This window comes from Trachypithecus francoisi, unplaced genomic scaffold (genome assembly GCF_009764315.1).
Source record: "Trachypithecus francoisi isolate TF-2019V2 unplaced genomic scaffold, Tfra_2.0 Lachesis_group0, whole genome shotgun sequence".
NCBI lineage: Eukaryota > Metazoa > Chordata > Mammalia > Primates > Cercopithecidae > Trachypithecus > Trachypithecus francoisi.
This window is the reverse complement of record NW_022681453.1, coordinates 151441799-151464717: the sequence shown is the minus strand read 5'-3', so window position 1 is coordinate 151464717 and position 22919 is coordinate 151441799. Positions and strand designations below refer to the sequence as shown.

At 41.7% G+C, this 22919-nt stretch overlaps 1 protein-coding gene across 3 annotated transcripts in view; it reads left to right on the top strand.

The window, feature by feature from the left end:
* Positions 1 to 22919, top strand: part of PLS1 (plastin 1) — a 133379-nt gene that overhangs the window by 5980 nt on the left and 104480 nt on the right. The window contains exon 1 of one of the 3 annotated variants that reach the window (XM_033212416.1): positions 12078 to 12200. The exons of 1 other annotated variant lie outside the window; for it this stretch is intronic. The gene's annotated coding sequence lies outside the window, so the exon portion shown is untranslated. Of the gene's footprint in view, positions 1 to 12077; positions 12201 to 22919 lie in introns of those variants that run through there. One more of the 3 variants, XM_033212414.1, reaches the window with a different exon arrangement.

Below are 22919 nucleotides of genomic sequence, written 5' to 3'. Positions count from 1 at the left end.
CCTCCCGGATTCAAGCCATCCTCCCACCTCAGCTTCTCAGGTAGCTGGGATGACAGGTGCGTGCCACTATGCCCAGCTAATTTTTGCATTTTTTGTAGAGATGGGGTTTTACCATATTGACCAGGCTGGTCTTGAATGCCTGACCTCAAGTGACCCGCCCACCTTGGCCTCCCAAGTGCTGGAATGCTGGGACTATAGGAGTAAGCCACTGTGCCTGGCAATCTCCCAACTTTTTTTTTTTTTTTTTTTTTTAAAAGATAGAGTCTCACTTGCTGGAGTGCAGTGGCACAATCTCGGCTCACTGCAACCTCCACCTCAGGGATTCAAGCCATTTTTGTGCCTCAGCCTCTGACTAGCTGGGATTACAGCTACTATAATCCCAGTGTGTGCCACCACACCTGGCTAATTTTTGTATCTTCAGTAGATACAGGTTTCGCCATGTTGGCCAAGCTGGTCGGCAGCTCCTGGCCTCATGTGATCTGCTGCCTTGGCCTCCCAAAGTGCTGGGATTACAGGCAGGAGCCACCATATCCAGCCAATTCTTAATTTTTGTGGGTATATAGTAGGTGTATATATTTTATGGGGTACATAAGCTATTTTGATACAGGCACACAATGTGTAATAGTCACATCAGGGTAAATGGGATATCCATCACCTCAAGCATTTATCCTTTGTGTTACAAACAATCCAATTATACTCATTTAAAAATGTACAATAAATGCTTGACTGTAGTCACCCTGTTCTGCAATCAAATACTAGATGTTTTTTCTTTTTTCAAAGTCTCATCTGTTGTCCAGGCTGGACTGCAGTGGCATGATCTTGGTACACTGCAGCCTTGGGCTTCCAGGCTCAAGTGATTCTCCCACCTCAGCCTCCTAAGTAGCTGAGACTACAAGCGCACACCACCACACCTGGCTAATTTTTGTGCTTTTTGTAGAGACGGGGGTTTTGCCATGTTGCCTAGGCTGGTCTTGAACTCCTGGGCTCAAGTGATCAGCCTGCTTTGGCCTCCTGAAGTGCTAGGATTACAGGCTCAAATACTAGATCTTATTCTATCTAACTATATTTTGTACCCATTAACCATCGCTACCTCACACCCGTCACCCCCACTACCCTTCCCAGCCTCTGGTAGCCGTCATTTCACTCCCTATCTCCATGAGTTAAATTGTTTTTATTTTTGGCTCCCACAAATAAGTGAGAACATGTGAAGTTTGTCTTTCTGTGCCTGGCTTAATTCACTTAACATAATGACCTCCAGTTTCATCCATGTGGTTGCAAATAACAGGATCTCGTTCTTTTTTTATGGCTGAATACTACTCCGTTGTGTACATGTACCACATTTTCTTTATCCATTCATCTATTGATGAACACTTAGGTTGCTTCCAAATCTTGGTTATTGTGAATAGTGCTGCAATAAACATGGGAGTGCAGTTATCTCTTCGATAAACCAATTTCCTTTCTTTTGGGTATATACCTAGCAGTGGGATTGCGGGATCATATGGTAGTTCTAGTTTTAGTTTTTTGAGGCACCTCCATGCTGTTCTCCATAGTGGTTGTACTAATTAACATTCTCACCAACAGTGTACAAGGATTCCCTTTTCTCCACATCCTTGCCAGCATTTGTTATCCAACTTTTTAAAAATTATTCAGTAGTACTGTTGAAAATTTTAAAATGTATATCCTAATATGTGCACATTTTTATTAACCATATATATTTAGTTCTACATCCTAATGTACATGAAATTCATGATAATGTAAATTTGAACATAATACAACTGTCAATTGATTCCTGCGTTCCTCTCAGCCCTCTTTTTATCATTTGCGGAAAGGAAGTGTGGAGGAGAGGGTGAGGCAGGAAGCAGAGTGGTTGGTGTGGATGGGTCCCAGTGTCCCTGGTATTTCCTAAGCCCAGTGTGCCAGATCAAGTTGACAAAGGGACATCAGTCAATGTTCTGGAATTCCAGTCAGCCATATGTATAGAATTGTCCCCATTCATGATTAAACTCGAGTGTAGAAAATGACCACCAGGTGGTACTACAATCCAGTTGAGACTAAGATGGACTTGGTTCTTAGTCCATCCTGGTTGGTTAGCTATGCAAGTTCCAACATAATGCACCAGTTTTACAAGTTCCTTTCTACATCTGAATGAACTTCAGTGGACACCTCTTGGCACACACACATTCAATAATACGCATTGTTAACAAGCTTCTAGATGATGCTGATGTTGTTTGGAGTTGTTCTGCACAGTAGTCAGAGCAACCTTTTCTTTTTTTTTGAGACAGAGTCTGGCTCTGTCGCCCAGGCTGGAGTGCGGTGGCGTGATCTCCGCTCACTGCAAGCTCCGCCTACCGGATTCACGCCATTCTACTGCCTCAGCCTCTCGAGTAGCTGGGACTACAGGCGTCCGCCACCGCGCCTGGCTAATTTTTTGTATTTTTAGTACAGATGGGGTTTCACCGTGGTCTGGATCTCCTGACCTCGTGATCCGCCCGCCTCGGCCTCCCAAAGTGCTGGGATTACAGGCGTGAGCCAGCGCGCCCGGCAACCTTTTTAAAACCCAAAGACCATGCCATTTCCCTTCTTTAATAGCTTGGCTATGTATAGAATATTGTCAGACATAGATTGAGGGTAAAAGGGGGCACATGTCTGTTAGTTTTCTTTGGGTAAAGCCTCAAATAATAGACAACATAACCACAAGCCAATATTCTGAAACCTAATAGTGCAGAATAAATGATCCAGTACAGCCACACTGTCCCATTGAGTAGAAACACTGCAAAAACCCATTACAAAAAAAAAAAAAGCGGTTATAAAGTAACAAAATATTTTTATTTTTTACTTTTAAGAAACTTAAAAGTAAGCCATTTGGTTTCCTATCCCTGTGGCAGTTTCACATCTACTAAGACTGTGTTATAGAACTAACATTCCACTGTGTTTGGAGACAATTCAGAAATAAGGACATGGAGTACTTCTTTATGTTTCCAAGAGATTTCTATTTCAGTAATGAATTATTGTCATTTTCATTGCTAGGTCCTGAGTATGACCCTAAGACTATGTAAAATATATTGGAATAGTATGTTTATTAGTATTTGCTATTACTATTATTACTTTTCTGAAAATACTTTCACCTGCTATTATCCTCCAAGTAGCTCTGTAAGTAAAATGCAGAGAAGTTTCAGAGTTCTCAAAATTGAACATGCATCGGAATCACCTGGAGAAATTCTGACTCAATCAGAATATTGAGGAAATTCAACAATTTGCATTTTTAACAAGCTGCTAGGTGCTATCGCTGCTGGTCCACTGCCCAAACTTTGAGTTAGCACTGTTTTGGGGTAGTGGTTCTTAACTTTGGCTACACATTGAAATTATGTGGATGGGAAGATTTTTTTAAAGTATCTGGGGACTCCCAGAGATTCTGATTTGATTGGTTTGAGTTAAGGCACTTACATGTATGTATATGCATTTTTCTACTTACCAACAAGTTTAAGCATCTACTCATGTCTATTAATTATTTGGATTACCTTTTTTTGGTAAATTACCTGTTTATAACTTTATCAGTTTTAATTTGGTTGTGTCTTTATTGATGTATACAAACATTTTAACATATTATGAATTAAACCTTTTCTGATTTATATCTGAGAATATTATATCTTAGTCTGTCACTTGGCTCTTACGTAGGAATTTTAATTTTTATTATATCAAATCTACCCATCGTTTCCTTTATGCCTTCTGGATTTTCATCTTGCTTAGGAAGGCTAACCACAAGATTTAAAATGTTCCTTTATACTTTTCCCTAATATTTTTATACTTCAGTTTCCTAGTATTCATTTTCCCGTTTATCTACAGATCATTTTTGAAACAAGATCAGACAACTCATTTCCCAGACAGATAGTTCATATGTTGGTATTGAAGTCCCTTCTGCCACTTTTAGAATAAAGGGATTTGTTAAGGGATCTAGATGATATACAGAATCTTTGAGAAAAACAGACTTCATCATGAGTATTCAAGAACTCCCCGAATTACTCGTCAAGGCAGCTGCTAACTCTGAAAGGATCAGGATGCTGCAGAATTAGGAATCTGCCCAAAGGGGTTCATGCCTTTCCTCTCTTCATGTAATACAAACTTGAATCAGTCTTACTTAGCTTGGAACCCTAGCTACAAGTGAATGTGGGAAATACTGGTTTTGGCTTTCCAGGAAGAAATCCAAGAAGAGACTTGGTTAATTCATGCATGGTATCTGTTACTGTGTCACTGACTAGTCCATCATTTTCCTGTATTTTGAAATGCCGTTATTTTTGTAAATACATCATAGATATATTTAATGAAAAGATATTTGGGGACAATCAGCAGCCTTTGCTACACCCCATAGCTCTTTTATAATTTACCATCTGTTTCAGTTAATGTGGTATAAGATCTTATTTTTTTCCAAATGAGGAAGGGCAAGGTGTAGGGGGAGGGTGGAGAATGTAGAAAATTGCCTCAGGGTACCCTTATAGGCCCTAAAGCCATTTTTTTCTGCCACTGCTTGTTGGGGTGACATCATTTGGGGATAATTGGCCAGCTTGAGTTTCCAGTTACTAATCTATGTCTATTCTGAAACCCAGAGCATTTATTTCATTTTTTAATTTCAGCTATCATATAATATATATCATATATATCTCATATATCATATGTATCATATATCTCATATATATATATATTTTTTTTTCTAACAGGGTCTCTGTCACCCAGGCTGGAGTGCAATGGTGCAATTATGGCTCACTGTAACCTCAATGTCCTGGGCTCAAGTGATCGTCCCACCTCAGCCTCCCAAGTAGCTGGCTGGGACTACAGATGTGTGCCACCATGCCTAGGTAATTTTTTTTTTTATTTTTGAGATGGAGTCTTGCTCTGTCGCCCAGGCTGGAGTGCAATGGCATGATCTCTGCTCACTGCAACCTCCACCTCCCGGGTTCAAGTGATTCTCCTGCCTCAGCCTCCTGAATAGCTGGGATTACAGGCATGTACCACCATGACTGGCTAATTTTTGTATTTTTAGTAGACACAGTGTTTCACCATGTTGGCCAGGCTGGTCTCAAACCCCTGACCTCAAGTGATCCACCTGCCTCGGCCTCCCAAAGTGCTGGGATTATAGGCGTTAGCCTCCGTGCCTGGCTTCCTAGCTAATTTTTGTATTTTTGTAGTGATGAGGGTTTAACTACGTTGCCCCAGGCTGGCCTCAAGCTCCTAAACTCAAGTGATCTGCCTGCCTCGGCCTCCCAAAGTGCTGGAATTACAGGCGTGAGCCACCATACCCACCCTCAGTTATCAAAATTTTAAATTTCCAAATATATAGTCAAAGTTTTTGTACATAGGGCATCTTCTCATGTTTCTCTGAAGATATTAATTATACATTTCAAATGTCTTCTTCTGATTGTTCTCTAGCTTTGTTTTCTCTAATGATAATTGTAAAAATGTTGCCTCTCTCATGGTGACTTTTTTTCAAATGTGTGATAATGTGTTAGCTATCTGTTCAATTTTGTATTTTAGAATCTCTCTTCCTTTTGCCTTTTTATTTACAGTAGCTGTTCTTTGCCAATTTTGTGTAGGGAACAGCACTTAAAAGACAAGGGTGTGTGGTAGCTCATCTTCAAAGTGTGGAAGACTGGTGTTCTTCTTGGTGGTCTATTGCTTTCTGGGCCACAATTTAGAACCAGCTGGAGAGGAGGAAGTGGTTGACCAGCCTAGCTACTCTAAATCTGTTATTCTAATTACGCTCCCTGACCATTGTCTCAGTACCTTCCTCCCTAAATCTTGATCTGTTAACTGTGAGTTTGTACACCCTCTCTCCAACTACTCCTACTTTTGCCTTTAGCAGATTCCTCCATATGATTTGAGCTGCATTTTCCTTCCATTTTGTTTTTCTGAGATTTAATCTGTCTGTATTCCGTCTTTTCTCAACATTTCTGTTTGTTGATGGCAATTTTTTTTTTGTTTCTAGGATTTCACCATGTTGACCAGGCTGGTCTCAAACTCCTGAGCTTAGGTTGATCCACCCGCTTTGACCTCCCAAAGTGCTGGGATTACAGGCGTGAGCCACCACGCCCAGCCTTCTTTTACTTTTTCTTTTTTTTTTTTTCTGAGACGGAGATTTGTTCTTGTTGCCCAGGCTGGAGTGCAACGGCGTGATCTTGGCTCAACGCAACCTCTGCCTCCTGGGTTCAAGCCATTGTCCTGCCTCAGTCTCCTGAGGAGCTGGGATTACAGGCATGTGCCACCACGCCTGGCTAATTTTGTATTTTTAGTAGAGACGGGGTTTCTCCATGTTGGTCAGATTGGCCTCGAACTCCCAACCTCAGGTGATCCGCCTGCCTCGGCCTCCCAAAGTGCTGGGATTATAGGTGTGAGCCACCACACCCAGCCTTTACTTTTTAAAAAAGTATCTCCTGGCTGGGCTCTGTGGCTCACGCCTGTAATCCCAGCACTTTGGGAGGCCGAGGCAGGCGGATCACTTGAGCTCGGGAGTTCCAGACCAGACGGGGCAACATGGTAAAACTCTGTACAAAAAATACAAAAATTAGTGGAGCATAGTGGTGCATGCCTGTAGTTCCAGCTACTCAGGAGGCTGAGGCAGGAAGATCAATTGAGCCCCGGAGGTGGAGGCTGCAGTGAACCATGTTCCTGCCACTGCACTCCAGCCTGGGTAACAAAGTGAGATCCTGTGTCTCAAAAATAAATAATAATTAAAATAAACAAATAAAATAATCCCCTTTATCATTTCATGAGATTTTAGGTGGTAGGTGGGTGTAGGTGTGTGTGCTCTGTTGGCTATTTTGATCTTATCTGTGTTAGATCAAAACAGTGTGTGTGTGTTAAATTGTGTGTGTGTGTATGCATGAGAGAGAGAGAGTTTTGCCCTGTTTTTTTGGACTTATTTCTCATATTATTGTTTTCTTCTCTAAATGATTTATCATAAATTCAGAGTCGAAATGAATACTGAATCTCCCATCCAAGTACGAACCAGGTCTGACCCTGCTTGGCTTCCGAGATCACACGAGATCAAGAGTGTTCAGGGTGGTATGGCCACAGACTGAATATTGAATCTTAGTCTTTCTCACATATGTTTTTTTCCTCTACTCTCTTTGTTCTGGAAAACATAAAACCAGGCAAATAAAATAAATATGGTCACATCACACTTGCTGGTATCATTCAGAATGCACCTACTTTTTCTAAAATTGATTGTAAAAGTGGTGCCTATATAGTAGTTGCTTTCAGGATGCTGATCAGGGCTGGGTGGCAGTGGGGTGTTGTGGTTATAAGCATATTAGAAACCATCAGGCTCTGGGGAATGAACTAATATTAGCCACATTCATAGAGACTGAATGTCTCTGTGAATAATCCAGAATGCCAATATTTTTCCCTTAGAATACAGGATATATTATAACTTTACAGGGACCAGTATTGTAAATAGCAGAAAACTGGAGTTGAATCCTGGTTCTTCCATTTGCTGTTTTTGTTTGTTTGTTTGTTTGTTTGTTTTGAGACAAGGTCTTACTCTGTCACCCAGGCTGAAGTGCAGTTGCGCGATCTCAGCTCACTGCAACCTCCGCCTCCCTGCTTCAAGAGATTCTCCTGCCTCAGTCTCTCAAGTAGCTGGGACTACAGGCACATGCCACCACACCCAGCTAATTTTTGTACTTTTTGGTAGAGATGAGGTTTCACCATGTTGGCCAGGCTGTTCTTGAACTCCTAACCTCAAGTGATCCACCTGCCTCGGCCTCCCAAAGTGTTGGGATGAGCCAGCGTGCCCGGCCCACCATTCCCTCTTGAGTTGGAATCCTGGTTCCGCCATTCGCTTTCTTTGTTACCTATTATTACTGAATCTGCACTTTTGTCTTCATGAATATTAAATGAAATAAACAATGTGAACTTCTTGGCACAGTAGCTAGTACATAGAAGACATGGAATAAATATTAGCAATGATAATGAAGATGATAATGGCAGTAATCACTAGAGCTCTACTTTTTTGGTAGCCCTCTCAGTATCAATGAGCCTGGAAAAATAAATTAATAGTTCACATGGATCCTTGGAAACTGTGAAATTAGCAAAGATTGTCTTTATACAAAATATATTTTTAAAATGTAGTTGTAATTAGTTATTTAGTCTTTAGTTGTGTTATCATGGGAAAAACAACATTTTGTACTTCAGTTTTCTCACCTATAAATTGAGGATAATTTCATAGGGTTGGCATGGACATTCAATGAGTAAATACTGTGAATGTTTAAAATGGTGACTACCCAGTAGCAGTTCAATTTTTTTTTTTTCAGATAGGGTCTTGCTTTGTTGCCCAGGCTGGAGTACAGTGTAGTGAACACGGCTCACCGTAGCCTCAGACTCCTGGGCTCAAGAGATCCTCCCATCTCAACCTCCAGAGAAACTGGGACCACAGGCACATGCCACCACACCTGGCTAATTTTAGATTTTTTTGTTTTTGTTTTTTTTATGGAGATGGGGTTTTGCCATGTTGTCTAGGCTGGTCTTGAACTCCTGAGCTCAAGTGCCCTTTCCACCTTGGCCTCCCAAAATGCTGGCATTACAGGCATGTGCCACCATGCCCTGCTTTATCCTTGTTTTATTTTTAGTTGGTGATTTTTTATATTATTATTTTGAAAAACACCCCCCAGTTTAAAAGATGCTTTTTTCAACCGACAGTTGGAATACATGATTAGATATAATTTATGTGATAAATAAATATTTAAATTAAGACTATTCTAGAAAAATTGGAACATATGGTTATTATAACTACAGTGTACATTTTAAACTAGTTTAAAAATCTTTGTATATATTTTTTCTCATTGCTCTGCAATCCAAAGAACAGTGTACACTTTTGATTACCAGAATACTTAGGTCCACCAAGTATACCATCTCTTTGTGAATTCTTACTACCTGATGCTATTACTTCAATTGTTTTCAAACGATTGCTCTTTTAATTATCAATGACAGCCAGGTACGGTGGCTCACACCTGTAATCTCAGCACTGTGAGAGGCCGAGGCAGGTGGATCACCTGAGGTTAGGAGTTTGAGACCAGACTGGCCAACATAAAGAAACTCCATCTCTACTAAAAACAAAAAAATTAACTAGGTATAGTGGTGTGCACCTGTAATCCCAGCTACTCGGGAGGCTGAGGCAGGAGCATCTCTTGAATCTGGGAGGCAGAGGTTGCAGTGAGCTGAGGTCGTGCCACTGAACTCCAGCCTGGGCAACAGAGCAAGACTTAGTCTCAAAAAAAAAAAAAAAAATTATCAGTGAAACCCTTTTATCAAATAAGATTTCACAAGATACTACAATATGTAAGCAGTCTGGGTTAGGGTCCTTGATCCAGAGCCCTGTGTATTTTTCTCTCCATGAAACCCAGGGTTCCTGGAAATACAGTTTGAATACCTGATTTCTCATTGATAGTGATACAATCAGTTAAGCAGATAACAATTTTCTTTATATAATTATTACACACTGGTTGTGCATTTCTTTTTTCTTTCTTTTTTTTGAGACGGAGTCTTGCTCTGTTGCCCAGGCTAGAGTGTAGTGGCTTGATCTCGGCTCACTGCAACCTCTGCCTCCTGGGTTCAAGCGATTCTCCTGTCTCAACCTCCTGAGTAGCTGGGATTACGGGCGCCCACCACCACACCCGGCTAATTTTTGTATCTTTAGAAGAGACGAGGTTTCATCATGTTGCTCAGGCTGGTCTCGAACTCCTGACCGTAGGTGATCTGCCCACTTTGGCTTCCCAAAGTGTTGGGATTACAGGCATGAGCCACTGTGCCAGGCCCTGGTTGTGCATTTCTAACGATATACTCTAATTAGTATTTTACACTTAGAAACACTTTTGGGAAACAGTTTTATCAATGGTATATTTATAAATCATATCTTAGGGTTGGCTGCTTTTACAGAGGGTTGTTACAGACATTTTATATGGATTATTTTTTGCTCCGTTTACAGAGGATGACTTTTTATTTTACCTCCCCCAAATCAGGTTATACCATATTTAGAATCTACATTTCCTCATGAACTTGCCCTGGTCAATATTACCATGAAATAAACAGATCATAAGAGTATTTAATGAAAAAGTGTTTTCTTATCAAACTTATTGGTGAATAATTTACACACATTTTTCATGTTTAAAGTGTAAAATTTAGCGATGATAGTTGTATACACCTGTGAAATTGTCACTATCATCAAAACAGAGAACATTTCCATCGTCCCCCTCCAAAAATATTTTTTCTGCTCATTTGCAGTTTATCCTTCCCTCCACTCCTGGCTCCAGGCAATTACTAATCTGGTTTTTGTCATTAAAGGTTAGTTTGTACTTCATATAAGTGGGATTATTCAGTATATTTTGTCTCTAGTTTCTTCAACTCAGCATACCGATTTTGAGAGTTATCCATATTGAGTCCTGAGTGAGAGAATATTTCTTCTTTTTTATTGTTGAGTAGTATTGCATTGTATAAATATACCACAATTTGTTTTTTCATTTACATGTTGATGGACAGTTGGGTTACTTCTGGTTTGGGGCTTTTGTGAAAAATAGCTGCTATGAGCATTCCTGTTCAAGTTTTTGTGTAAGCATATGTTTTACTTTCTCTTGGATAACGTCTAGGAATGAAATGGCTGGGTCGTATGTTAGATGCATGTTTACTTTTTAAATAACTATTTTGCTTTATTTTGTGAGAACTTACTTAACTCCCCCTGCATATCTAGATAAGTATGAGGTAAGGATACTAAATTTACCAGATTCTCTAGGTGGCAGGTGGGAAAAATCAGATAAGAATACTAAATTTACCTGATTCTATAGGTGGCAGGTGGGAAAAATTCCTTATCTTCCCTCTCCATGGCCCACCTACTTGCATAGTTCATTGCTCGTCCAAATTCTTTGGGTTCTTTTTTTTTTTTTTTTTTTTTTTGAGACGGAGTCTAGCTCTGTCGCCCAGGCTGGAGTGCAGTGGCGCGATCTCGGCTCACTGCAAGCTCCGCCTCCTGGGTTTACGCCATTCTCCTGCCTCAGCCTCCCAAGTAGCTGGGACTACAGGAGCCCGCCACGTCGCCCGGCTAGTTTTTTGTATTTTTTAGTAGAGACGGGGTTTCACCGTGTTAGCCAGGATGGTCTCGATCTCCTGACCTCGTGATCCGCCCGTCTCGGCCTCCCAAAGTGCTGGGATTACAGGCTTGAGCCACCGCGCCCGGCCGGGTTCTTAAAATAATTTCAATTTCCCTCTTTTTTTTTTTTTTTCTATTGTTACCATCTCAGGGTTGGTTGGGTGCCTATTCCGTATTGAATATTGTGCTAGGCGCAGAAGGGGCACGTGGGACTTTGAGTTAAAGGGGCAGGAAAACCTTGTTCTGTTCTCTGGACTGAGTTGGACAGACCACAACTACGGATTATGCTTCAGGCAAAGTATGTGAGAACTCTTGAGGCAGCATTCTACTTACTTGACTCACATGCGAGAGAAAATATCCCACCTTTGTTTGTGTGGGCTTTCGTTATATATTTATTTTAATCAGGTGTGGCTGTTAAATGACAAGCAAACAATACGTGAAACAAACGGAAAAAAAAGAGAGAGAGTGAGTGAGTAGGGGAAGAGAAGCAAGTCTTCCTTTAGTAACGTATACCCTCCCTTTTGACCTGCAGGTCCCAAAGTGTGGTACCCAGACTAGTAGCACCAGTTTTCGCTGAGGACATGTTAGAAATGGGAACTGTCGCGCTACGCTCCAGACCTAACTGAATCGGAAACTCTGGGTTTGGGATCTGTGAGTTTAAAAAGCTCTCCAGGTGATTCTGATCCACGCTCAAGTTTGCGAACCGCTGTGCTAAACTCATTCCCAGGGTGTAGGTGGTCATCTTTAGACTTGGGTAACTGTAGCGGGTAGAGATAACGTTGCCGCAGCGCCAATCCACCTCTCCCCATCCACGCTCCCAGCGCCTGCAACTCGTCTTTTACCCTTAGCCTGAACCCAGGCTCTGGGCTTCCCTTTCCTTCCCCCTAGGAGCCGCAGGCGAAACGTGGCAAGTGGATTCAGAGTTTGCGGGCCCGGGTGCCGGCCGAGCATGCGCAGTGGCGCGAGCGCAGCGGCTGCGCGGGCGCGGAGAGGTAGCCGCAGAGTAGACTTGCAGGTACTTGGATCTCCAGTGGGAGCTGTGCTCTAGAGGGCAGGACGGCGGCGGCGGCAGGTACGCTGGGGTGGGGCTAGGGCCCAAAAGGAAGGCCGGAGAGACAGATGGAAAGCGAAGCGTTACTCCTTTGGGGGCGCGCGGCGGCTCGGGGGCAGTCTCTCCGGGTCCCCTCGCTCGCCTCTCGTCTCCCGGCTGTGCAGTGCGGCGCCCGCCATCCTCCGGGCGCGCTTCTGCCCGGTCCGGGCAGGCAATGCCCGCAGGTGTTAAATCGCGTATTTATACTGCCTAAACAATAAGCCTGTTAACTGAATTGTGATTCCCTGCATTGAAGTAAGGTATTTCATTAAGTTTTCTGTTTTCAACTTTGGGTGGCTGCCGGTGAGGCTTTCTGATCCAGTCTGTTTTGTTTTAATTCTGAGACTGTTTTATTTGCCTTTGGCCTTTCGGTGCATAGGATCAATAGGGCTGTAGTGAAATCCCATCCGTGCTTTCTGTTTTTGGTACCTTTCCTGGAGCATAGGCACCTCTGGATGCGGCATAAAAATGTCAGTTTTCAGCGAATTTCACTGCCAAAAAACTTTCCGTGTTTCAGCTGCGTTTTCAAGTGGAGAATTTACAAAATTTAAGATTTCCCCCTAACTTTTCAATTATTACTGTATTTCGGGCTTCATTTGGCATTATTAAAAGGAAGCCGTCGTTCAGATGAGTAACAGAGTTCTCACCTTTTCCCCTTATTGTGTCACATTTTATGGCTTATACCGTGATATTTTTCCCTCCAGCTACGGTGTTGGATATACTGGTATGAGGCTTAAGCTGTGCTGCATAAATTTCTTGAAGAACCTGTGAGCCAGAAGCAAAATTTCAGGCCAGGGGACACACACAGAACTTGAAGCAAGTTCTTTTACACCCCCCCCCACCTTTGTAATCAGCTCTCCTTTAAATTGAATTATGTAATGAAATTCTATAGTAAACTGTTAAATTTGTAATGTGGAAGCATATATATATATATAGAGAGAGAGAGAGAGAGGTAGTAAGTTTAGGAAGAGGAAATTTTAAGTTCAGGAAGAGAAACCTATATGGAAAGGGAATACAGGTATCCTGCCCCCCTTCATTCCTCCCATGATAAATGTTTTAATGGCAGAAATAATATACAGTTGATCTAGTTTGGGCTGTAGAGACCTTTGAGGTCAGCCAGTTCAGCTGCTTCAGTTTACAAATGAGAAAACTGAGACCAGCGAGGTTAGATGACTTGCTGTGGCCACCCAAGCCCCTCATTAGCAAAGCTAGGCCTGGGATCCAGGTTTTCTCATTTTCTGGGGTCTTTTTACCACTCCCTGCTGATACTCTTCTTTGCCTCGATTATTAAACTTCCTTTTTCTCTTCTATCTTCTCATACCATGAAGTCTGACTTAAGTAGAAAGAAAATTAGTTGTTTCTCTTACTAAGCTTGCTGGTGCCTTGCAAACTCTTTTCAAAAAGTGCCCTTTCACTGAAGCCCCACCTAACAATTTGCTGGTCCTGAAACCACCCTCCTTCCTTCCCTCAGTCACTTGGGCCCTTGGCCCAAAATGCCTGTTTGCCTCCCTCTTTCCGTATTGAAGTCCTGCCCATGCTGCAAGGTGTAGCTCAGGTGTGACCTCTTTTTGGAAGCCTTCCTTGATTGCCTTAGCATGAAGTAGCTCTCTCTCTTCTGAACTCTATAGCACTTACTACTGTTGTTTGTGCTGTTAGTATCCCCATTGTATATAGTATCCTGAGTATTTTAGCACCTCCCAACTTCCCGACCAGGAAGTTGACAGGTTGTGTACGCTCTTGGAGGTTAAAGCCTACGACTTAAACATCCCACCCAGCACTAAGCACAAAGTATATTCTTAGCTCCTGTTTGTGGGAGGGAGTCGGGGAAGGAAGTGCAGTATGGATAGTTTTGTAAAGGGATTTCATGTGTGTTCTATAATATGGGGAAGGCCGTCTTAGAGCTGTATCAAGACAGCAGCCAAGTTCATTTCTGATTCCTCATATTTTGTTAACAGATCACAGATTAGTTAGGGTGAGTACGGGAGACAGGTGTAAAAACATAACAGGGGGCGGTTGGTCCAGGCCCTGGATTAAGCCTGTGACTCAAAGTGGAGAAAGGAGGGCACAGAATTAAGAAATGTAAAGGAAGAAGCATGTGGTTTAAGACTAGGTGCAGAGAAGGAAAGACATGTTGAAAATGAATTTCAGGGTTGGGGTGTTAGTAATGGGTTTATAATATTCTTTTTATCTTAAAAGTACCTCCAATTGGCTGGGTGCGGTGGCTCATACCTGTAATCCCAGCACTTGGGAGGCCGAGGCAGGTGGATCACGAGGTCAGGAGACCGAGACCATCTTGGCTAACACGGCAAAATCCCATATCTACTAAAAATACAAAAAATTAGCCGGGCGGGCATGGTGGTGGGCGCCTGTAGTCACAGCTACTCGGGAGGCTGAGGCAGGAGAATGGCATGAACCCGGGAGGCAGAGCTTGCAGTGAGCCAAGATCACGCCACTGCACTCCAGCCTGGGCAACAGTGCAAGACTCCATCTCAAAAAAAAAAAAGGTACCTTGAATTGTGACATTGTCTCTGTTTCTTATAGTTAGTGATGTGATTGTCTTATTTCCCATTCTAGATGATAACCTCTCTGAAGGATGATCTTTAACCCCTCATAATACCTGGCACATTGCTTTGCAATATCAGACACTCAATAGTTATTACATGAATGAAAAAACAAATAAATAAATAAATAAGTGCATTTTGCCATGGGGAGGGTGGGCATTTAGAATCTTAGAGCTATATGGTAGCACTTTATCCAGACTATCCCCTAATTGTATAGAGGAGGGACTCAGATATTCTTAACTAAGCTAGAGCTAGTTAGCGGGGTAACCAGAAGTTCTGTTCAAACTTCCTCATTACTAGACCCCAGCTCTTTATCTATTTTTGAGGTTGGCCCCACAATTATTTTTATTTATTTATTTATGTTTGAGACAGGGCCCCACTCTGTCACCCAGGCTGGAGTGCAGTGGCATGATCACTGCTCACTGCAGCCTTGACCTCCCCGGGCTCAAGTGATCCTTCCCACCTCAGCCTCCCGAGTAGCTGTGACCACAGGCACGTGCCACCATGCCTGGCTAATTTTGTATTTTTTATGTTTAGAGATGGGGTCTCACTGTTTTGCCCAGGCTGGTCTTGAATCCGTTGGCCTGCCTCAACCTCCCAATGTGCTAGGATTACAGGCCTGGGCCACCATGCTCAGCCTCCCAAGATTAATTTGAGTTGGTAGCAGGACATTCCAGTTCAAGACGTTTTGTGGATTGAAAGCCCTCAGAAACCAATCTAAAGGGGAAATCTAAAGGAGAGAATGCGTGTGTCATTGGAAGAGGTGAAACACAAGGCTGCTGGCCAGTCCAAGGTTGAGTGTACACAGTAAGGAGAGAGTGAGGCTGGGGTCCTAGGAATCTTCACACTGGGGAGTTGAATTCTGGAAAGGTCATGGTAGCTTAGCTTGTCAGAGGTGGACACAAATGGGTTGGCCCAAAGTCCTTGGGACTGAGAGTCTATTTCTTAAAGACATTCTACACTACCAGGAGGTGGTGAGCAGTGGCTTTGGAGAGGGTAGGCCAGGAGGGTGGCACCCAAGGTTGGTGTTTATGGCCCAAGAACATGGGGCTGAGGTAAGGCTGATAGACAATTGTGATCAGATTCTACCTGGAGAAACAAGACAGAAAGCAGTGTTGCTGAATCCAAAATTCCAGTTCAAGAGGTGGTTTGGAATATTTGTTTACTTGGAACAAACATTGCATTTTGCAAATCATAACCATTTTGCAAATCAAAACACAGCCTTTCCATTGAGCTGCACTCAGCGATGAGGGAGCTGTTGGATGCCACATCCTTGCCATTGACTTGCACCCTGTGGTTGACCACCATCTTCGTATTTCCACAGGCAATGATGGTCCATTAAAAATGTCAAGGAGAGAGAGAGCAGTTGAGAGGAGAGACAGAACAAATGAGCTTGAGAAATGGCTAGCGGGGGGAACGGAAAGGTTGGCCTGGTTTTATATATTTTATATATATTTATGTTTTTTATGATGACATTAGTGAAAATTGATGAGGCAAATGCAAAATCAGGTAGTATGTTGAAGTTAATGTCTCATACACGGAAATGTCCAAATATTAAATCGTAGCATTTACCATGGCCCTTTGTAAAATGACAAATATCTTTCTTAAAATAATAGTAATATTAATAACTAGTATTACAGAATATCTTCCATGAACCAGGCACTATACTAAATACTTTATAAGTAATATATCATTTCATTTTTATAAACCATCCTATGAGGTGCAATAATTACCCATTTATTTTTAATTTTTATTTTTTGAAAACAAGGTTTCAGTCTGTCACTCAATCTGGAGTGGAATGATCATAACTCACTGTAACCTTGAACTCGTGGGCTCAAGCAGTCCTCCCGCCTCAGGCTCCCAGGTGTGCACCACCATGCCCGGCTTATTAAAAAAAATTTATTTTGTAGTAATGAGGTCTTGCTATATTGTCTAGGCTGATCACAAACTTTTAGCCTCAAGCAATCCTCTCACCTCAGCCTCCCAAAGCCCTGAGATTATAGGCATGAGCCACTGCACCTGGCCTACTTTCATTTTCTAGATGAGAAAATTGAGGCTTAGGGAGATAGATAAAAGCATTTATCTGAGATCACACAGTTTACAAGTGGCTGAGCTGAGATTTGACCCCAGGTCTATCTGACTTTACACACTGAGCACTCAAATAACTTAATCAAATATCTTAACAAAAATGCAAAGCTCTTTCTGAGGTAACTCTAACAGATGCTTAGAATAGCCACAGGTTTCAGCTGGTAGAACCACCAACATTCTCTGAGCCACATTTAAAAACACCAAAACAACAGTGATAAATCGTTCTTTTTGTTTTTGTTTTTGTTTTTTTCATTCCACTTAGTCTTTATCTCCTTTTCTCTTGAAGCGGTCCTGGAGAAAGAGACAGCAGCTTTTTCTCTGGGTACACCATTAAAGCCACTTCAATCTGCTCCCACCCTCTTTTGGGGGGGGGAGCTGTGGTGGGGTAGTGAGTTGGTGGTCATCCAGGGGGTGTCTGTGGAGTTGGCAATGGGAAACTGGGAAACTCACCTTGTGTAGAAGCCTAAGAACTTTGGAGTGACCAGGTGTAAGGATTTTTTTCCCTGGGGTGTCAGGATCCACTGCTGGAAGCTCCTGGAATATCTATGGGTCATGACTCTAATCTCAGGCCTTTGGACTATGGCCGTAAACCCCCAGGAAGAATCCAGGTGTGAACACATTCTCCCCCAATTTTTAAGATTGGGGAGTTGTGAAGTCCCTGTGGACTAATTGGAGGTGGGTGTGGATACCTCAGAAAAGGCCCCAGGTCAAAGACAAATAATTTAAAGACCCCACTTGTAGGCCCCAGCTTAGACCTGTGAGAAAATGTGCTCCTCTCCCTCCTCTTGATGAACCTAATTACATAGAGAACTTACTCACTCCTGGGAGTCTCAAAATGGAACCCAGCTGAGAGCGTGCTTCCCTCCCTTGCTGCCTGAGCTCTCTTTCCATTTCCTGGTTTTGCTTTACCTTCCCCTGAGTGGTTCTGTATTCCCAGTGCCTTTTCTCTGGATATGAAAGGCAGGGCCAGAAGCTTCTGGCTTCGCCGGGCTAGTTTTTGTATTTTTAGTAGAGTCGGAGTTTCACCATGTTGGCCAGGCTGGTCGCCAACTCCTGACCTCAAGTGACTCGCCCGCCTCGGCCTCCCAAAGTGTTGAGGCTGAGGCCACCGCATCTGGCCCTCATTATTTCTCTCAACATTCAAAAGCTTGTCACTTCATCCAGTTTCGAATTAACATTTTACTCTGACTGATGATGAACATCAGGGAGAAAGAGAAAGAGGCATTTGTGCTGCATATGGGTTTATTGGTTATAAAATGGTTATACAATTTTGATTGTTGGAAACTTTGCTGACATGTAAGGTCACATGAGATGTGAGGTTGTTCAACTTTGATCATCTAATTTCTTTTCAGCACTTCATCTGAAAGGGCCTACGTGCCGTTTTCGGTGAGACGTATGTAGCATGGCTTCTGTAAAGGCATATTGCTTTTTATTATAGTAATATTGTAGGCACAGAAAGGGTGAGGAGTTAGATGATTGGGAGAGTTTTTTTCTTACTTAAAACACTTGTTTCATCAGAAAATATTTCCTAGCAGAGTTAGACGTGGCTTTGGTCATAAAGTCCAGTGGTGAAGGGACTTCAGACTTTATGATAAACTAAATTTTATGATTGACTTTTGTGAGCAATTCACAGCTATAAAACTATGAGACTGGGCATGGTGGCTCACACCTGTAATCCCAGCACTTTGAGAGGCTGAGGCAGATGGATCGCTTGAGCTCAAGAGTTCGACACCAGCCTGGGCAACATGGCAAAACGTCATCTCTACAAAAAAATTATCTGGGCATGGTGGCATGTGCCTCTAGTCCCAGTTACTTAGGCTGAGGTGGGAGGATCATTTTGAGCCCAGGAGGTTGAGGCTGCAGTGACCTGAGATTGTGCCACTGCACTTTAGCCTGGGTGACAAAGTGAGACACTGCCTCAATTAAAAAAAAAAACCACTTACAAGAATATCTGGGTAATAACTCACTGCACACAGACATGCCTCCTTCAAAAGATCCAAGCTAACCACAAAAAAAAAAAAAAAAAGAAGAGAAGCTGTTTTTTCTTGATAGTAAATTGGATGGAGACATTAGTAAGGTACAAGGTGTCTGAGGGGCTTCTTCATGATAAAAAGCAAAAGGTTTTGGGGTGTCGACCCAAAATATTAGCAGGAATCAGATTTACTCTATTACTGAGGAACACAATACATTAAATTGTTTATAGATCCAGTTTCAAGAAATAAGATGTTTTTATAAAAAAAAAAAAAAGACAAAAGCTCCTTCAATTTTTTTGAGAACTAAGAAATAAGAGATTTTAGCAGTACAGCCAAAATGCAATTTGGATTTGAGTTTAAGACCCTGACAAATGGCTGTGAAAGGATCGGTCTTGTTAATTACACCTTGGACCAAGGGCTGCTTGTAATGAATAAAAGAGGGGGAAAGGTTTAGACAAGTAGAATCTCTAGGTTGATATCAAGTTAGTATTTGTAACCTTTGTGAATAAACCAAAACCTCTCAAAGACTCCTGCTCTCTTTTCCTGGAGAACTCTCAGAATTCTTTCCTGGCGGTCTCTCTTTTCCTTCCCCTCTCCCCAGGTTTAAGATCATTTGGACATCCTTTTGGGCAAGGAAATGTTTCTAAGAATGACCCAGTTATTGCAATTTTAAGTGTTAATCAGGTCAGTGAGGTGCCAGGTGTGAAACACAGCTCACAAAAACCCAATGATGTTTTTTTATCAGAAGTTGTCATGGAAGTGAGTTAATTTTGGAAAAAACAATAATAGCAATTTGCTTGATCCCTTTCTTATCCTCAAACAGCCAAATTAAATTCAAGATTATTGGTCGGGTGCGGTAGCTCACGCCTGTAATCCCAGCACTTTGGGCGGCTGGGGAGGGCGGATCACGAGGTCAGGAAATCGAGACCATCCTGGCTAACATGGTGAAACCCGTCTCTACTAAAAAATACTAAAAATTAGCTGGGCGTAGTGGCAGGTGCCTGTAGTCCCAGCTACTCAGGAGGCTGAGGCAGGAGAATGGCATGAACCTGGGAGGCGGAGCTTGCAGTGAGCCGAGATCACTCCCCTGCACCTCTAGCCTTGGTGGCAGATGGAGACTCCGTCTCAAAATAAATAAATAAATAAATAAAATAATTCAAGATTATTATCAGTGGAAAAAGGTAATCTGAAAATCTCTGAATGTTTAGTGGTCAATTAAAATGAGCCTTAGGACAATTTAAAGTTTAGATACCTGAAACCAGTTGGCCATAAGAACCAAGAATGAGAAGTCAAAGTCTGTGATTGTGTTTCTGACCCCATGAGAAGGAAGGCCTTCTCTTCAGCTGTAGGTTTGATGATTAAACAAGATAGTGAATGTGAAAGTAACTAGTCAACTACAAGATAAAGAGGTAAGGCATTTATTGATGTTTAAAAAAGCTTTCTGATTTTGCTTCCTTTCACTGATAAGTGACTAAGACTTAGGGAATGACTTGCCTCCTGGAGGTTGCCTGATTTGAAAGTGGCAGAAATTAAACTCATAACTGTGTCTTATAATTTCAACATTTGAAAAAATGTCAGGGTTTATTTATTTTTTTGAGACAGAGTCTTGCTCTGTTGCTCAGCCTGGAGTGCAGGGGCACGATCTTGGCTTACTGCAACCTTTCGCTTCCCGAGTTCAAGTGATTCTTCTGCTTCATCCTCCCCGGTAGCTGGGATTACAGGTGTGCACCACCACGCCCAGCTAGTTTTTGTATTTCTAGTAGAGACATGGTTTCTCTATGTTGACCAGGCTGATCTTAAACTCCTGACGTCATGGGACGTCACTCTAGCTCCAAATCTAGTGCTCTTCCAGTCAATTCATATTTTCTTCTGTTACCAAATAAAATAATTTCTCTATGAAATTTATATGCAATTTTTATAAAAGTCTAAATGTATTTTATGACTAACCCTCAACTGTGTAGCATTACGGTTTCTCTAATGTTAACAGTAAAATGAGTTATTGAAATAAGAGTTGATTAACATGGGAAAATATCCATCTCTTTCATCTTGAACAAAGTAGTTTTGTTTTAAAACTTATACTTCCTGCTAATGTACATCTGGCATGTGTAGGATAAAAGATTAAACTTTCTAAATATTCTACAAAGTTATATTCTCCCTATGTGATATATATTGTTCTGTGGGAGACTAAGCCTTAATCGAAGTATTTCTGCAAGGTTACTATAAGCATTTCTCATAGCACTAGGACAATAAATAATGGGAGAGCCCAAAACATTGTAATTTTCTAGTAATTCAGAGGAAATGACTGAATCCTGAAGCATTGTACAAAAGGCTACACAGTGATACCCATTTTTGCATGTTAATGTATCGTTAAATATCAGTGGGAATATTCTGCATGCTATTTCACATCTCAGGCACACTTAAGGAAGACCTTGTGATGTACATGTTGCTCATTTAATCTAGAAAGGATACCAAGGTTCATTTAGAACTTCTTTATGCACAGTTTTTTTGACTATGTTATGCCCTAAGGCATTAAGGGTATTACTAAAGCAAGCAGCAGGACTTCTCAGAGAAATTAAAGGTTTCATATCAACCACACATTGTCAAAATCTTCACTTTGAATAGGATTAAGTGATGTTTCATCAGTATTCTTGGCAAATATGACATTGTTTTTGAAATAACAGTTTTATTACTCTTGGCTGTGACAGTTTCTCAGACTTTCCCTAATACCATACAATTTGCCCATTTAAAGTGTATAGTCAGTTTTACAGTATTTTCATTACCCTGTATTCATTAGCATTTTCCTCATCTTCTACTACCTCCTCCCCAACTGCCCCTATCCCAGGCAATGCCAAATCTACTTTTTGTCTATAGATTTGCCTATTCTTGAAATTTCAAATAAATGGAATCATGTAATATGTGGCCTTCTGCGTCTGGCTTATTTCACTTAGCACAATGCTGTCAAGGTTCATTAATGTTGTAGCACATATCGAGACTTCTTTTCATGGGTGTGCATAATATACCATTTTGTGGACATACCACATTTTATGTATTCATCCTTCAGTTCATAGACATTGGAGTTGTTTCCTGTTTTGAGCTATTATGAATATTGTTACTGTGAACCTTTGTGAACTGGTTTATTAGGGACATTTATTTTCATTTCTCTTGGGCATATACCTAGAAGTGAAATTGCTGGGTCATGTCACCTAGCATTTTGAGGAACTGCCAAACTGTTTTCTGGAGCAGCTGCACCATTTTACATTCCTACCAGCAATGGATGGAAGTTCCTGTTTCTCCACATCCTCACCAGCACTTAATTATCTGTCTTTTAAATTATGGCCATTTTAATACATGTGAAGTAAGTATCACATTGTAGTGACTTAAAAAAAACCGAATAGACTTTATCTTTTAGAACTGTTTCAAATTTACAAAGAAATAAAGCAGATGAAACAGTGCTCCCATATACTCCCACAATGATATACTGTTACCCTATTATTAACTTTTTTTTTTTTTTTTTGAGATGGGAGTCTCGCTTTGTCACCAGGTTGGAGTGCAGTGGTATGATCTCGGCTCACTGCAACCTCTGCCTCCTGGGTTCAAGTGATTCTCCTGCCTCAGCCTCCTGAGTGGCTGGTACTACAGGTGTGTGCCACCATGCCCAGCTAATTTTTGTATTTTTAGTAGGAACGACGTTTCACCGTGTTAGCAAGGATGGTCTTGATCTCTGGACCTCATGATCCACCCGCCTCGGCCTCTCAGAGCGCTGGAATTACAGGCGTGAGCCACCACTCCAGGCCGTATTATTAACATCTTACATTAATTAGTATGACATGTTTGTTATAATTAATGAACTGATCTTGTTATATTATTATTAACTGAAGTCCGTCGGTTATTCATATTTCCTTTGTTTTTAGCCAAAATCCCTTTTCTGTTCCAGGATCCCATCCAGGATATTACATGACATTTAGTTGCTGTGTCTCCTTAGTCTCTTCTTGGCTGTGACAGTTTCTCAGACTTTCCTTGTTTCTTGATGATCTTGAGAGTTTTGAGGAATAGCAATCAAGTACATTGTAGAATGCCTC